This window comes from Vicugna pacos, unplaced genomic scaffold, assembly GCF_048564905.1.
Source record: "Vicugna pacos unplaced genomic scaffold, VicPac4 scaffold_123, whole genome shotgun sequence".
In the NCBI taxonomy this organism is placed as follows: Eukaryota; Metazoa; Chordata; class Mammalia; order Artiodactyla; family Camelidae; genus Vicugna; species Vicugna pacos.
Window position 1 is genome coordinate 266750 of NW_027328803.1, and position 16713 is coordinate 283462.

At 43.0% G+C, this 16713-nt stretch overlaps 1 long non-coding RNA gene across 1 annotated transcript; it reads right to left on the minus strand.

The window, feature by feature from the left end:
- Positions 1-2829: 2829 nt before the first annotated feature.
- LOC140695023 (uncharacterized) lies at positions 2830-15691 on the minus strand. Its single transcript, XR_012070713.1, has 5 exons — positions 15491-15691; positions 6058-6205; positions 4769-4828; positions 3853-4047; positions 2830-3105 (listed from the first exon to the last, which is right to left on the minus strand). It is a non-coding gene; the product is annotated as an uncharacterized lncRNA (long non-coding RNA).
- Between the last annotated feature and the right edge of the window lie 1022 nt (positions 15692-16713).

Genomic DNA, 16713 nt, shown 5'->3' on the forward strand with positions numbered 1-16713 from the left:
AAGCCTGCAGTAAAAACTTGGGGCAACGAAGCTCAGAGCTCCTGTGAGCTTCCTGGTTGGTAACACTCTTGGAGGACTGTCACACTCAGATGCCATGAGGACAACCCTGAGCCCTTCCCACTGGGGTGCTCTCCACAACAGCTCACCTGATGAGACCTAAGGGCTGCTGCTTGTCTGTGCTTCGAGGAGGAGCCCATTCCCTGTACAGAAGGCCCTGATCACTGGGGCAGCTGAGGTCCTCTGACGGAGGCTGAAGTGGCACTGGGAATCAGAAGCAAACAGGTGAGCGTCACTGTCACAAAATGTTCACATGTTCTGTTGATAAAATTTGGTGCTAACACTTCATGGTCATTTGTAAATAAGGGGCCCTCACTTGCCAGGAGGGATGGAGGTACCATATAATTTTTCATAATTCTCACCCAGGATTAATATTAACCCCTTGAGGGTCATTTGCAAACGTGGGTGGAAAGGAACGCTTGGATGTCACAGTCCTGGGACCACCGTGGGTACCTGGTGAGAGCCTTGCAGATGCTTAATGTTCTACAACCGGGCCAGTGTTCCACAGCAAAAATCTAGTCCACCCAAGTGCCCAAACTGCTGCAGTGGAGGGACACCTGATGGTCCAGCCCCCTCTTTGGACACCCGGAGGAACTTGGACCCTGACAGGTTAGGGGCAGGGTCAATTCTAAAACCCAGGCATTTTTGTCCCCACAATTCAGTAGTTATTCGGTGACAGCACATGGAATATAAACAACAAAGTAACTTGACATGATGTTATATATTTAGCTTACTCAAGAAACAAAGTTTAAATCCAGTCATTCTCCTTCCCACCTGACCTACTTTCCTTTGTCTTGTACTAGCACCAGATTATTACCCACCCAGCCTTAACAAGGGTCCTGACTCCACTTACCTCCCTCCCAAACACCACATGAGATGATTCCTCAGCCTGGATGTGGGACCAGCAATTACAAGAAGCTTTAGTGGAAAAGAACTGGTTATGCACAGATACCAACTAAACACTGTAGATTCCTGGTGTCCCACAATAGTAATCATGACAGCTGTTTGCAAGTGTCCCCAAAGTTCATTTAAGACTCTCACTGCTAATTTTGCTGGGACATAAATATGAAACATGTGGACTGCTGGGCTGGACTGCTAAGCTGGGTCTCTAATCCAGGAAGCTCAGTGTCTGCTCCCTGCACCCAGCTCCCTGTTCTGTTCATGCATATGCATCAAGAAGCTGTTTAGTGTCCATTTTAATATCTTAAACAGTGCATTTCAATATTGTCTTCATCCACAAATACGTGTACCACATAGTAGTAATGATCAATCTTAGTATTTGCTTTCTTTGGTCTTAGAGAGTCAGATAAATGGATAGCAAAGATAACAAAGTTATAGAGGGCTATAATATAGTATTTCCTTTATTTCAATGACAGGATTTATTTAAAGAGCTTAGATATAACATCCTTGCATTTATGGCATCATTAAGCGTCTGAAGCTGTTACATTATAAAAACTTCATTTCTAGCGAGATGTTATCAGTTAGAGAAGAGTTCCTAAATTTGAGGGGTTGCTGTCATCTCAGACAGAGTCCCTAAAAAATGTCAGCAATCTGCAGTATTGCCATCATGACAAGAACCCAGACAGATGAAATTTGGAAAGCCCTGTGGCTTTCTAGTGTACAGACATAAAATGGTATTTCAGAGGGAAAAGCCTGAATTACAGAAAGTGATAAATGAAATGGTCTAACATGCACTTCCCTTTCAAAGAACTAATATGTCTTTTGTCGATAATAACATCTGTCAGTAATTATGAAAAGAGCTGACAGATGCATAGTACTTAATATAAGCCAGGGCAGTTGTATCACTGACACAGATTCATTAATCCCCATAGCATCTCTACGAGGTGGGTACTACAATTATCCCCATTTTATTGGTGAGGAACTTGATAGACACAGAGGGTAAATGACATTTACAAGGTCGACAGCGAGAAACCAACACAGGTGTTCCAGCTTGAGTCTACGCTCTTGGCCACTTCTCTTTTTTTTTTTTTTTTTGGTGGTGGGGAGATAATAAGGTAATTCTGGTGGGGGGTGGGGAGGTAATTAGGGTTATATGTCTATTTTAGAGGACGTGATGGGGGCTGAACCCAGGACCTTATGCTTGCTAAGCATGTGCCCCATCACTTGAGCTGTGCCCTCCCCTCTAGAGTCTATGCTCTTAGCTGCTAATCCTCACTGTCCCACATGGTAAATGTGGGGGAAGTACAGTTCATTCATTCACTCGTTAAACTCAGCCTTCCCGGTGCCTGAGATTCAGCAGTAAACAAGACAACATGTTTCCTGCCTTAAATGAGCTTGTCGCCTCCTGATATATTATCTTCATTTTACCCAGGAAGAAACAAGGTCAAGAAGATTAGCCTTTTCCTGTTAACACCGGAGGATACATGAGGTGCTTTATTTCAATTCTGCCATTTGACTTACACCATGGGGAGGGAAAGCTGCCTTGCAAATCCTGGAGCTCACAAACCTGTTAATCCTGAATTTTTTTTAACACTGTCCCTTACTTGATACTTGACCTGAGAAAGGATGAAGTAAACCTAAAAATGTTCTAAGAGAGCTTGTGGCTTATACAAGGTAACTAACCAGCCACTGTTTACTATCCTAACAGGAATCTGTAGGCATATTTCTTTTCTTTCTCTTTTTTCCTTTTTATGGGCAGCTTTTAAAAACCAAATCAAACCAACCAAACCAAATCACTGATAATTCAACAGCAGGTTCTAAATCACCCCCAAGACAGCAGCTAAACTCGGTTTAGACTTACAATGCGGTTTCTGGTGGTTGGATTGAAGAATGTATCTCTATCCTGAATATAAAAGTCTTTCATGGAGCTCTTCTCAAATAGGGCAATGAAAAACTCTTGTTCCGGTTGTTGATACTTTCATCCACTTGGAGGACTTTCATCAAACAGCGGAAGTTATCAAAGGCTGAGGACCGGGTTTTCAAATCATTGGGCTTCAGAGGCAATATTATGTGCAGTATCTCAGCGTATGTACAGAACACCTCCCACAGGGGGTGTACTTTTGCAAATACAAGCTTGTCATCCAAAACCTATATTGGGAGAATGAAAACACAAACCAGGAAAATATTTTCACATTTTTAGTATACAGATTTTTCCTACGTTGCTGGTAGTTAAAGCACTTGTGCAAACACACACATATGTCACACTGGTAAAAGTGAAGATATAATAAAAATAGATTTGCAATACATCATACATTTTTGCCTTAAAGATAATTTCTTTGTTGAAATTACTGAAAAGTTTTTTAAATTCCTTACAGTTCCTTTATAAAATAACCAATGTTTTAGATAAAGAAAAGCAAACTTGTTAATTTTTAGTCCAAATTAGTAACTAAAAATAGAAACACCAAAATATTCTTTGCAGTGGTATTGTAATGACAATTTTTTAAATTTCTGAAACCTAGAACTATTTACATATCTGTTCAATATATTGTTAAACAGCCATTAAAAGGGATTTAAAAGATTTATATTTATTGATATGGAATATATAATAAAAGGAGAAAACAAAAAAAATGTGAAATAATAATTTTCCTTTTTGGAAGGGAAAAATATCTTCATTTGAACAAAAAAAAGTTTAGAAGGATTTTATGATCCTTTATATATAATTAAGGTACAGATGGTTTTTAATTCCACTGTTCTTTCACTTTCAATTTTGGGGGTAACTTTTTATAATAAAAAAATCTTTAAAAAGGTTCTTGCATAAATACATTAATAGATATATTTATGACTATATTCTCTGGCTATTAAAAAAGATCTCCTAGCTGTGGATCTGAAACTTACATTCCATAATGCAGATTCTGACTGACTCGCCTCCCAGCCCACAGCAAAGGCACGGCTAGTGTGACATGTTTCAAATACCATTCCAAGGAACATGCAGGCTCCCAGCCAATGGCTGCAAGGGGACTGACACTGATCTGGTTGCTCCCAGCTGCAGACCATCACAGATGAGGTTAGATCCACAGGCTCATATTTTCTCTGTCAAAAGAAATCAGAAAGTGTTAGGCTTTTACTTACACCAGGGAACAAGAATTTGTTTTTTTATGCAAAAAAATAACAACAAACCAATTTGAACCTGATGAAAAGACATTTACTCAAAACAGCACAGTAGCAATGAAGGTGCTCTGGCAGACAGGGACTTGTTGGATTCCTGTGAGTGCTGGACTCCTCACATGGAATTTCCTTGGCACTCCAGAAGGCCTGTGGTTGTCCTCATGGGTTTGTGGCCATAAGTGGCGCACAAAAGTCTCTGGCTTTGCCACAGTTTCAAAGCCTTTTTGGCTTATGAAAGGTTTTGCCCTCAAATGGAGTTTTCTTGAGTCCAGTCACTGATGTCATTTACCAGAGTTACAGTCCAGATCTGATATTCTAGACTCTTAATATCTTGCAGACATTCAAATGGTTCAGGTTTGGATGTGTATTCACCTCTGCAGGCCTGGACCAAATCCGATAAAGACACCCGGACAAGTTCAGCAAAATACAAAGAAATTTTTCTCTCTGCAAGACTGAAATGTCTGTGAAGCTATAAAAACATCTGCACCTACAAAAATAGGGAACCAACTCATCAATAACATATCTATCCATAATGCATGGACATTCAAAATAAATACTGTATTTACTCCTATTAAATTCTATCTTGCTTTTGCCAAACTGTGTCCTAAACTGAAAGGAAAGTAGGTAAATGTAGAGAATTTTTTACCTTTTAAGAGAAAAAGGAACCCTCCTACTCGGTTGGTGGGAATGTAAATTGGTGCAGCCTCTATGAAGGACAGAAAAGAGGTTCCATAAAAAAATGAAAATAGACTTCCGTGTGATCCAGCAATCCCATTCATGGATATATGTTTGGAGAAAAATTTAATTCAAAAAGACACATGCACCCCAATGTTCACAGCAGCACAATTTAAAATAGCCAAGACACTGAAACAACCCAAATGTTCACTGACAGATGACTGGATAAAGAAGTTGTGGTATATTATATATATATATATATAGTATATATACATGTATGCATATATATACACACGCATATATACACATGAACACACACACAAATGGAATACTGTTCAGCCACTAAAAAATAAAATAATGACATTTGCAATAACATGGATGGACCTACAGGGTATTATGCTAAGTGAAATAAGTCAGAGAAAGAAAAACAAATATTCTATGTATTAACTTATATGTATATCTAAAAAATAAAACAAATTAATGACTATAATAAAACAGAAATAGACTCACAGGTACACAGAACAGACTGGTGGTTACCAATGGGGAGAAGGAGAAGAGGGGAGGCAGGAAGGGGTTAGGGGATTGAGAGGTAAAAAGTACTAAGTATAAAATGGATAGGTTACAGGGCTGTATCATACAGCACAGGGAAATATAGCCATTATTTTATGGTGACTTTAAATGGAATATAATCTATAAAAATGTTGAGCCTCTGTTTTGTACACCTGAAACTAATATGATGCAAATCAACTACTCAATTACAAAATTTTTAATCAAAGTTTTCTTTTCATATTATTTGCAATAAGTTAGAAGCCAGCACTGTCAACAGAAACATAGTGCAAGTCACAATTTTCCAGTAATCCCATTTAGAAAATAAAAAGGAACAAGTGAAATTAATTCCAGTAATAATTACATTTATCCCAAAATATCCAATATACTATCATTTCAAAAGTGTGATTGACACTTTTAAAACTTATTAATAATATTTTACATTATTTTTGTTGTACAAAGTCTTGAAAATCTATTATGTATTTTCCACTTATAGAACATCTCAATTCACAATAGCCACATGTGGCTGGTGGCTACCATACTACACAGACCAGATTACACCATTCACACTTCTGATAAATTAACTGCTCTTACTTATTTAAAAAACTTGCAGAAAAGGGTTTAGATATTCCCTCTATCAAACAAAGCAACCTTGACAGGTGGGGATTATTTTCATTATAAAGTGAAAAATTAAGGTAAGAGAGCCATGCTTACATGTATGTTAAGGTAACAATACCTTCTTAATTCATTCAGGACTTTACAATCTTTCTTCATATGCCAAGGATTCACTGTCACTGCGCAATGTTTTTCACTACTATCATCTTTGTGATTGAGAGGCTTCTGATGACCCTGCTTTGTGCTTCTGTACATAAAGTAACAAAACAGAGAAAAAGACCTTATTAAAGATAATTTAGGGGGGAGGGTATAGCTCAAGTGAAAGATCATGTTCTTAGCATGCACAAGGGCCTGGGTTCAATCTCCAGTAATTCTTCTAAAAATAAAATAAATAAATAAAAACCTAATTACCACCCCCAGCAAAAAATTAATTTATTACTTTAATTAAAAGTTTAAAAAAGATAATTTAGTGCAGGCTTATCAGGCTACAAGAGCTACAATGAATGCCCCCACCCATTAATTTAGAAGAAGTCTCACAGTATTTCTCAACATAAAGGCTAAAATATAATTGAGAACACTTCCTGATGGTCAGCATCATTTTAACAAAAATGTAGATAATTACGTCCCTGTTGTCAAATTTCTGTCAGAGTTGGGCATGGAACATTTAGTTAGTAAAAGTGATTTTGCAGCTCTCTTTGAAAGAAATGCTGAGAAATGATCTTTTCTGTTGGAAATTAGCCTGCTTTTAAATTCTTCAGTAGGCATAAGTGTTTACAAACCAGGCAGGAACTGGATTATATTTTACATATACTTTAGAAACTGATTTGAATTTTGCCCTCTACCTGCAAGGCTATTTCTTAGGTAATAACATAAGCCCATTTCTTAGGTAATAACATAAGCAGGCCACTATACTAAATTTTGTTTCCCTGTTTGCTTAATCCTCACAACAACTCTGTAAGCTGCTATTATTACCCCCATATAACAGATAAAGAGCTTGAGGCAGAAAATAATTTGGGTAACTTGGTAAATGGTGGAGCTGGGTAAGACTGCAGCCAGTCTGACACTCAGGTCCATTCTTCTCACCAATGTCTGATACTGCTACCTACATTCAGCAATGACCGCTAATTTCATATTTAAGTGTGTCATTTCTAAAAGTGCAAAGCTATATTAGTACTGCTGTGTAAATTATCCGTTTGAGATGTGATTGCCAAAAAAAAAAAAGAAATAAAATCAGGGTGCCACTGAGGGGGGGCAAACTGCATATGGACGGACACAAGGGGACTTTGTGAGGACAAAGTTGCACAAATCTAGAAATAGCTAAAATGGCTGACTTGTACAATTATAATGTGTGAATTTCATGGCCTGTAAATTACACCTTAATACAGATATTAAATTAAGAAACTGGGATACAAAATTAAGACTAAAACACATATATAAATCACACAAAGAACAACAGGCAAATATCATTATTTACTGCACCATTGTCCTTGATGCAGCTTCCTATCCTCACCCATTCCTGAAAGGATGATTCATTTTTAAAATAGTCTTTTAATTTATTCAGCAAATAATTTTTGATTGCCTACTATGTACCCAGGACTAGTCTAGGCAGTTGGAATAGATAAATAAACAATACAAAAGTCCTGTCCTCACGGAGCTTTGTTGGAGTCTAGCTGGGATGGGGGTGGAGATGACAATTCACACAACAGAGCAGCAGAGGAGGTGGCATGTTAGGAAAGAGGAACCATGGAAAAATCAAAAAAGGGCAAGGTAAAGAGAGTTTAGGGTATGGGATGAGGGTGATGTTGTATTAAATACCAGAGCAGGCCACACTGAGGACTGAGGTTAGAACTAAGACTTGGAGGTGAGAAGTCCCAGGTGGACGGAATAACCATCACCGAGCCCAGCGTGCACTTCGCATGTTCCAGAATGGGGGCACGGCTGGAGCTGCAGAGAAGGGTCAGTGCAGATCCTGTATGGCCTTGGAGGACGTTGTAAGGACTGTGGCTTTTACCCAGAGTGAAATGGGGAGGCACTGCAGAAGGACGACACAATCTAACTTAGGTTTTCGAGGCTCACTTGACTGCCAGGTGAGAATAGTCGAAACGGGTCAGACATGAAAGGAGGGAAGCCTCTGAGAAGGGCTGTGCAGGAGGAGAGGACAGTGGCTCAGGGTAGGGAAGCAGCAGTGGAGGCAGGAACCATGGTGAGAAGTGGCTGGGTTCTGGATATGTTTTAAAGGCAGTGTTAAACCAGATCTATTGACAGAATTCATGTGGTATGTCAGTGAAAGTCAGAATAACTCCAAGTTTTTTGACCCAAGCAGCTGGATGGATTAAGTTTCCACTAACTGAATGGGGGAGGTTGCAGGAAGAACCAGTTTGGGGTGTAGGAGAACAAAGAGCTCAGTTTTTACACATGTTGCTTTTAAGATATCAGAGTTTCAAGTGAAGATGTCAAATCAGCAGAAGATTGTAAGAGTCCAGAGTTGGAGAGAAAAATTCTAGCAGGAGACAGAAATGTGGGAATCATGGGTCACACAGGTGGCACAGGAAGACATGAAACCCAGGTACTCAAACATTAAGATAACCTGGCATTAACCATAGAAGTTGTCCTTGAGGGCCTGCCTACTAGGTGTGGATATCAGTCCTATTTCCTGACCACTCGAGTTTTAAAAAGCAACTTACAAATTAATTCGTGCAAGACACTGCCTCCAGTGTGTGGGTCCAGAGCTGGAGTGGGAGAATTGGATGGTGCACACTACTCCCTACAGTAGAATGTGTGTGTGTGTGTGTGTGTGTACACATGTGTGTGTGCGCAGGGGGATGAGATACACCTGGCTTAAGAAAAAGAGCTAGTAAGTCTAGAAGCTGAAAGATGAAAGAACATCCAGATATGGTAGAGGGAACAGGGGAAACACTGTGTACTGTAAGACATATCCCCATAATGCCATTTCCCACCATCCTTTCATCAGGAACACAGTTGGAAAGGGGGGAATTATGTAGATACGTGTGATGTACACAAACTTTCTGAGTATGTAACACAGAATATCTACATATGTAGCAAGTTAGTGATATTTATATATGCTTCAAGTTTAAAAACAAGTTCACAACAGAGGGAAAATAAAATACTGAGGAGTGGTAGAAGTATCATAGAAGGCCTTTCAATGCTCAGAATGGAAGCAAAAGCAGCTTCACCCAACAAAGAACGTCAATAAGGGTCAAGAATGTTTATATTTGCTTAAGAAATTGAGAGTTACAACTTCCTGCTTTAAAGAATTAACATAAGACAGATACCACACTATAAGCAACGTCTATACTGGAGCTTTCTTAAAGCTATTTTAGTTCCTGCTTGTTCTGATGTACTCCAGACACTCTGCAAAGAAAACCTTCTATTCAAAGGCTTAAAGGAATAAAATAAGAAATAACACTGCATTCTTTTCAGTGGTCTCTGTACTGAAAGTCACTTGCAAATGCAGCACCCTGCCACACGTCTACATTTTTAACAATAAAGTCCTTTGCGCAATTTTTCAATTGCTATGTGACTTTGGGTCAGTCTCTCACTAAGAAGCAGAATGGAGTACCAGAAAATGACACATCAGGTCTAAAACTACAGATGTGGGAGATGAACCTACACCAGGAAACAGCTAAGTGGGAGGGTAAGGTTTACCTTTTAAGTTACCGTAAGTGCAGTTACACCTGCTCCCTGCTTCCCCTGTGAAGTGAAGAGCTAGTCTTTTCCAGAAAAGCTCTCATTCTGAGAACTGTCTTCTTTAAAATATTCGGAGATTCTCTTTTAAGGTTCTTGCACTTTTAAGCCTTTCCCCAACTCTACATCCTATAACAAGTGTAAAAATTATCCTATAGCCTATTGTTACAGAACATACTCTACAAAAGCTGAGGTTTCCCAGGGTTTGGATCCCAGAACTCTGCTACCAGATAATCCTAAAGCTTTCCTTCCATAACAGACTCTTCCGCCAATTCCCAGCTGTGGGCAAATTCGGCTTCTCAGATCAGGTAACTTTCTAACTCTGCCTACGAACACTCTGCTGCCAGTAAAGGAACTCTCAGACAGAAAGCACACAATGCCCCTAGTGAGGGTTGCCTCCTTCAATCAATCAAGATGCCATCACCAAGCAAATATTTAAACCTACTGCAAAACCTCTAAAGACATCTTACAAACAATATAGTTTGTATAGATGCATACTATTTGCTCTGGAATAGTGATTTCCAATGGAAGGAACAAAGGACCACATGACCCAAGCAATTTTTTAAAACTGCACATAACCATCCCTCTTCACGTGAGGATTCAGGCAAGACGGTCTTACAGGCCTAGGTGTAACAGAATGACAGCACCTCTAGGAGTAGGTTGAAAAGCAGCGAGGTAGACTTCTAGTGAGAGGGGGTGATGTAATAGGCCCCATCGCCCACTTACCTACCAGCACAGGACAGTCATCTCAGATCGAGAACAAACACTTTGGGAAACAGAGGTTGTTTATATTTTTATGGTATTCTGGTGGAAATAATGCCCTGAGTCATGTGAAGTTGTGGCTGCAAAATTGAACAGGGGACTGGACACTTTCACATTCAGGACAAAAATAGCCCCTGGATAGCCACCATATCTGCTCTCCCCTTTGCCTGTTCACCCCAAAAGCTGCAGGACTCTCCTGCTTGCAATGACACCCACCACTTCTCACAAATTCTTGCCAAGTTCACATCAGCAGCTGGTGGTGTCAAAGTCACCATTTGTACTGCTATGAAGTCCCTCCATTTCTTTATATCCCTTCTATTTTCTCTGTTGTCTTCCTAGCTACACTTGCATTCACAAGATAGTTACCGCACTAACATTGCCTCTGTAATCAGTCCAGGATATAGGAAGTAGAGATTCAACTGTAACCAGTCCCAGAATACTTGTCATGCCACACTAGTGTCCCAAAAAATACTCTGGCATCCCTCATCTCACTCAAAGGACCACTGCATTACTTAGAGGTTGTAAAATTAGAGGGCTTTCTCTACTGGGAAAAACTGTGGCTTGTGGTAGAGTTGTGATTTCAGTTTTTGCAACTACTTACAGGCAAAAAGACATGGCCCGCAAATTGTCTTCAAGCGTTTGGTATTTAAACTTTCATGAGATACAGAGCCGGTGGACTAACCGTAATCTATGAACATATGGTCATATTATCAAATAATGTTCATGTCTACCTTACAGACATGTAAGAACTTGGATTACACCTGCAAGCCTCTAGGACTTTAGAATTAGATGTGAAGCATCCTGTGAGATAAAAAACCTCCTATCCAGTCACAGAACACAATTATAGACAACATGACACTAATGTCACTGAATACATTAGTATAGTCCATGTATGGTTAAGTTACATCTCCAATTTCTCAGAGCTGGAAAGGAGATGTCTAGAAAAGCTGGAAAAGCCCAATTACCAAAACAGCTCAAAAGTTAATGCAGACTCCTGCACCTCCCAGAGCAGAGGGCGGAGGGGGCATTGCCCAACTCTCTGTCCTCCCCCAGGATGTGGCATGTGGGGAAGCAGGCAGGAATGGGTGGCTGGGACTCGGAGGTGGAGAGGTGATGAAAGCAAGAGTGGAACTGCTCTGGTCCTAGAAAAACAGAGCTGTAAAAAGCTCGGCTTCAGTTCAACCAACTCCCTCTCCCACTTTCCCTCCCACCTACGTGACAAACAGAGCACAGCCAGGCACTTTCTGCCCATGACGGTGACTACTAGTAGGAAAGGGACCAGGATAAAAGCATGCCCTATAAAAGATCAGTCTGATTTTAAGGCTATGTTATAAACAATGAACAGCACTGTCAGAGTGGGACACTTGTGTGGCGCTCAAGTAGGGAGGAGGAGGTTGAGGATCCATTTCCAGCACTTCCATGTCTTTTATCACTCCTATTTCTGACCTTTCCTTTGCCACTTTTTGAAGCACTGCCATCACTGGCAGGTAAAGGGGCAGCAATGTGACTTGGCCGTTTGGCTGATGGGGCTACATTTCCCAGCAGTGGAATGAAAAGGCACTGGAAGAGGATCAGCTGGAAGATGTGAACTGCGGTCCTGGCCTGTGCCAAACACTAACCAGGTGACCCTGGGTTAGGCTCTTAGTCTCTCTGGGCTTCCGGCTGTTTACTTATAAAAGAAGGTTTTGTCATTGCACAAATATATCCAATATGAAATGTAACATGAAAGTCAAACATAATGACATCTCACCTGCTTGCCTCAGGGAACTGTACAAGCACTGAACACTATGTGAATGTAAACACAGTCTTAAGAAAACTATTGAGGTAAAGCACTAAACTGAACATGGAGATAAAGTTTTATGGATTTTCTTGGCTTTCTTTTTTAATTGCAACACTGAATTAATAGTTATTAGCTATAATCCACACCACCACCACTGCGAATAAATAAAGAAGGTAAGCACTGCCTGGATGCCTGTTATTGCCCGATGCTAAGCAGGGTGAGGGGTATAAAGGAGGCTGAACAAGTGAGTCTTCTCCAGTTACCAGCTAAGTGAGGAGACACATTGGAAACCACCCAGGAATGGTACCAAGTCAGTACTCAAATCCAAGATTACAGACTACTGATCATAAACAGTACAGGAATACAAAGAGGAGCTAGAAGTATTTGGAATAACTAGGGAAGACTCTATGAAGGGGATGGGGCTCCAACTAGTTCTCAGGGCAATTCTAAGCTGTTTTAACTGAGGACTGGATAGGAAAAGGCTGGTGACTCCTGGTTTTTAATAAGGCACAGGTTACCCTAGGAGGCTAAGTTACATAATGATTGGAACAAATAAGGTAAGTCCAAAATGATGAAGGGTCGAGACTCCCTGGCTGAGATCTGGTTGTGTTAAGTCTTTGACTTGACTGTAGATGTGGGAGCACCAAAACTGTAGGTTGACTGAAAGGGGGGGAGAGAATATCCAAGAATTCAGCAGAAGGAAAAATTCATGTATCAGGGATGAAAGCTCTTCATCAGAGTTTCAGCAATCAGAATAGACACTTGAAACCAAAAACATACAGTTCAAGAAGCTGACAAAATGTGGAGGGTGGTGAGAGAAAGATAAATCAAAGACCACTCCAAGCCTTTGTGTATTCAAGACCGAAAGAATGATTATCCCACTGAATAAGTGGAGACGCTGCAAGAAAAAAGATTATGAAATCAGCTTTAGACATGTTGAATCTGACGTATGAGCTAAGAGTAGGTTTTCTCTAAGAAGCTCAAAATTCAAAACTGAAGCACAGATGTTGAGTACAGGCTTAAGATGCAGATGGACAAGACATGATAAATCTCCTAAAAAAACATAGGCAAAACATTATCTGACATAAATCTTAGCAACATTCTCCTAGGGTAATCTACCCAGGCAATGGAAATAAGAGAAAAAATAAACAAAAGGTACATAATTAAACTCATAAATTTCTTCACAGCAAAGACAACCATAAGTAAAACAAAAGGAAACAACAACCTACGAATGGGAGAAAATATTTGCAAATGATACGACTAACAGAGGCTTAATTTTCAGAATATATATAACAGCTCATACAACTTAATAACAAAAAAACAAACAACTCAATCTTAAAATAGGCAGAAGACCTAAACAAGCATTTCTCCAATGAAGACACAAATGGCCAATAGGCACATGAAAGAATGCTCGATATCACTAATAAACTGAGAAATTCAAATCAAAACTATAATTAAGTATCAGCTCCCATCATTCAGAATGGCCATCGCTCAAAAGTTCATGAATGATAAATGCTAGAGAGGCTGTAGAGTGAAGGGTACCCTCTTACACTGCTGGTGGGAATCTAGTTTGGTGTAGTCATTATGGAAAGCATGGAAATCCCTGAAAAAACTAAAAGTAGACTTACCCTATGACCCAGCAATCCCACATCTGGGTATATAACTGGAAAGAACTCCAATGTGAAAAGATACCTGCACACCAGTATTCACAGCACCACTGTATACAAGAGCCGAGACATGGAGGAAAGCTAAATGTAGCAACAGATGACTGGATAAAGAAGTTGTGGCATATTTATACACTGGAATACTACTCTACCATGAATAGGACAAAATAAAACCATTTGCAGCAACATGGATGGAGCTAGAGATCGTCATTCTAAGTGAAAGCAGCCAGAAACAGAAAAATACCAAATGATACCACTCATATGTGCAATGTAAAAAAAGAGAGAAAAAGACACTGTGAACTCATCTACAGAACAGAAACAGACTTGCAGACTTAGTAAACAATCAAGGTTACCAGGGAAAGGGGATAGGAAGGGATAAATTTGGGAGTTCGAGATTTACAAATGTCAGCCACTATATATAAAAAGAGATTTTAAATTAAGTTTCTTCTATATAGCACAGAAACCTATGTTCATTATCTAGCAATAACCTATAATGAAAAAGCTGATACAGCCACCAACTGAGGAAGCAGGAGAAGAAAGGAGAGTTAGTTATGCTGGGCTAGAGCCCACTTCTAAAATCCTTGTCAGCCACTGAGGCTGCCCCGAGTACACTGAGCTTTCCTCCCAGGGACAGGCTGACATGACATGCGTCCTGCAAACCTGGGGCAGCAGAGGCCGTCCCCAGGTCTGGCCCTAGGGGAGATGGGAGCAAGTCCACCTGCTCCCCTTGGGGCAGCACCCCTCCCTGCAGCCCCCGCCACCTGACTGCACCACGCCTGCATCTCAGGAAACCACTGACTTGAAAACAACTGATCCACGAACCTGGGGCAGTGGCAGGGAGATGGGCAGCGACCTGGCAAGCTGGTAGACTTGCCCCCATCTCCCCCATGGCCTGTCCAGGGCTCGGCCTCTGCTGCTCCAGGCACGGTCCGCAGGTCAGCCTGCTCTCGGGAGGAGGGCACGGTGTGGTTGAAGGCAGTGGCGGGTTATGGGGTCTGCCCATGGGAGCCCTTGGATTTGCTTCAAACTCCCCAGCGCATGGCCTGAGCTTGGCCTCTGCTGTCTCAGGTTCGTGGAACTCAGGTTACAGGTCAGCCTGCTCCTGGAAGGCGGGTGCTGTGCTGTCAGGGAAAGGCGGCAGCTGCGATGGCGGGATTGGGGCTGCCCTGTGAGAGCGCGGGGGTTGCAACAATTTCCCGCTGCTGCTGCAGCCATCCCAGCACACTCATCGCACCGAGCCCATCTCCCAGGAGCAGAATGACCTGTAACCTGAGTCCCACTAACCTGGGTCTTTAGAGGCCGCCCCCAAGGTCAGGCCGCAGGTAAGATGGGAGCAAATCCATGGGCTCTCATGGGGCAGTCCCCATTCCATCCGAGGCCCCGCGACCGCACCGCACCCACCTGCAAGGAGCAGGCCATCGTCTGAGGGCCAGTCGGAGATGCTCTGGAACCGTCCGGTGCCCTCCCAACTCCCGGGGCTGTACCTGCTCTCCTAAACCCGTGCATAAGCGGCGGCAAAAACACGGTGTTCAGGAACTACTAATACCGGGGTTACCACGAACCACAGCGGTGGCTGGGACCCGCCTCAGGGTCCTAACGGGACGCGCGGCCGGGACCTCACCTCCGCACCCCTCCCTGGGCGCCTCCTCAGCTGCACAGCCCAGGCGTCCCCCGCCGGCTCCCCGAGCAGCGCGCCCCCACCAGCGCCCTCTTAACTGTCCGGCAGCGGCAGCCGAGCCGCGGGCAAGCGGCGGCCCAGGCCCCAGGCCGTGTTCCTCTTCCAGGAGCTGGTCCAGGAGCAACCGGCTGCCGCCAGCTTCCACGCGTTCTGGGTGGGTTCCGGCGTCCGCGCGTCTGTCCGTCTGCGCGTGTGCGCCCCTCCTCCTCCCGCCCGCAGCGCAAACTGCTCGGGTGGGTCTCCTGCTTTACCGGCCCTGGCCGCTGGGGCCGGGAGGAGCCAGGTGGGGCCCCTCCTGCTTGTCCCGCCGGGTCTCCATCCCCAGAGCCTTCACCCAGCCACCGACTGGGTCCTGGCATTGAACTAGAACCACGACTGCCCTAGGCCAGGCCTCACCCACCCAGCCCCACTTTCCCTGCTCAACTTCCCCTCCCTGTTACTACCCTCCCACCACTGGCCAGGCCCAGTCTCCCACCAGACCTTGAAGACAGGGCTCCTTCTCCTCACACCATGGTCCCTGCCCTGACACTCCATCCTGCTAGGTCCTAACCTATGGCCCCTACACCCACAAGCTTACCCCTCATGCCTCAGCACAGGACACCCAACATCCTGAAATTATCCCCCTCACCTCTCAGCCAGGTCATTTCCACTCTGATCGGGCCCCACACCTCTCAACCTGTACCCCCACACCATGGGATCCCCTTAAATCTGAGTGCACCCCTACCCTGAGCTCACTCACTCACCCTTCACCCTGTGGTTGGGGTGGGGAAATCCGTGCTCCAGTAATGATGACTACTGCCACCAGTGGGGGATCGAGCCTAGTGTGCACCTTCAGAGTTAATGTCTGAGGCTACAGGGTGAGGCAGGCTGGGATGAAGGTGGTTCCAATTCCTGCCTTGGCACCCTGATCCCCGCAGCCTGTGCCTGAACTGACCTGATGGGTCAGGTTGATCCCAGACTGCCAGCCACTGGCCTTGGGCTTTCGGTGGTTGATGGTCCTGATGGTGATCTGGACTCCTAGGGCGGAGGCACTGGGCACGCGGACCTTTGGGGTGGGGGAGTTCAGAGGATGCACTTAATCCCAGGGTTAGACATCAGATGGTGGGCTGTGTGCATGGGGCTTTGTGCATGGCATGGACTCAGCACAGGTGGGTGCAGGGAACTTG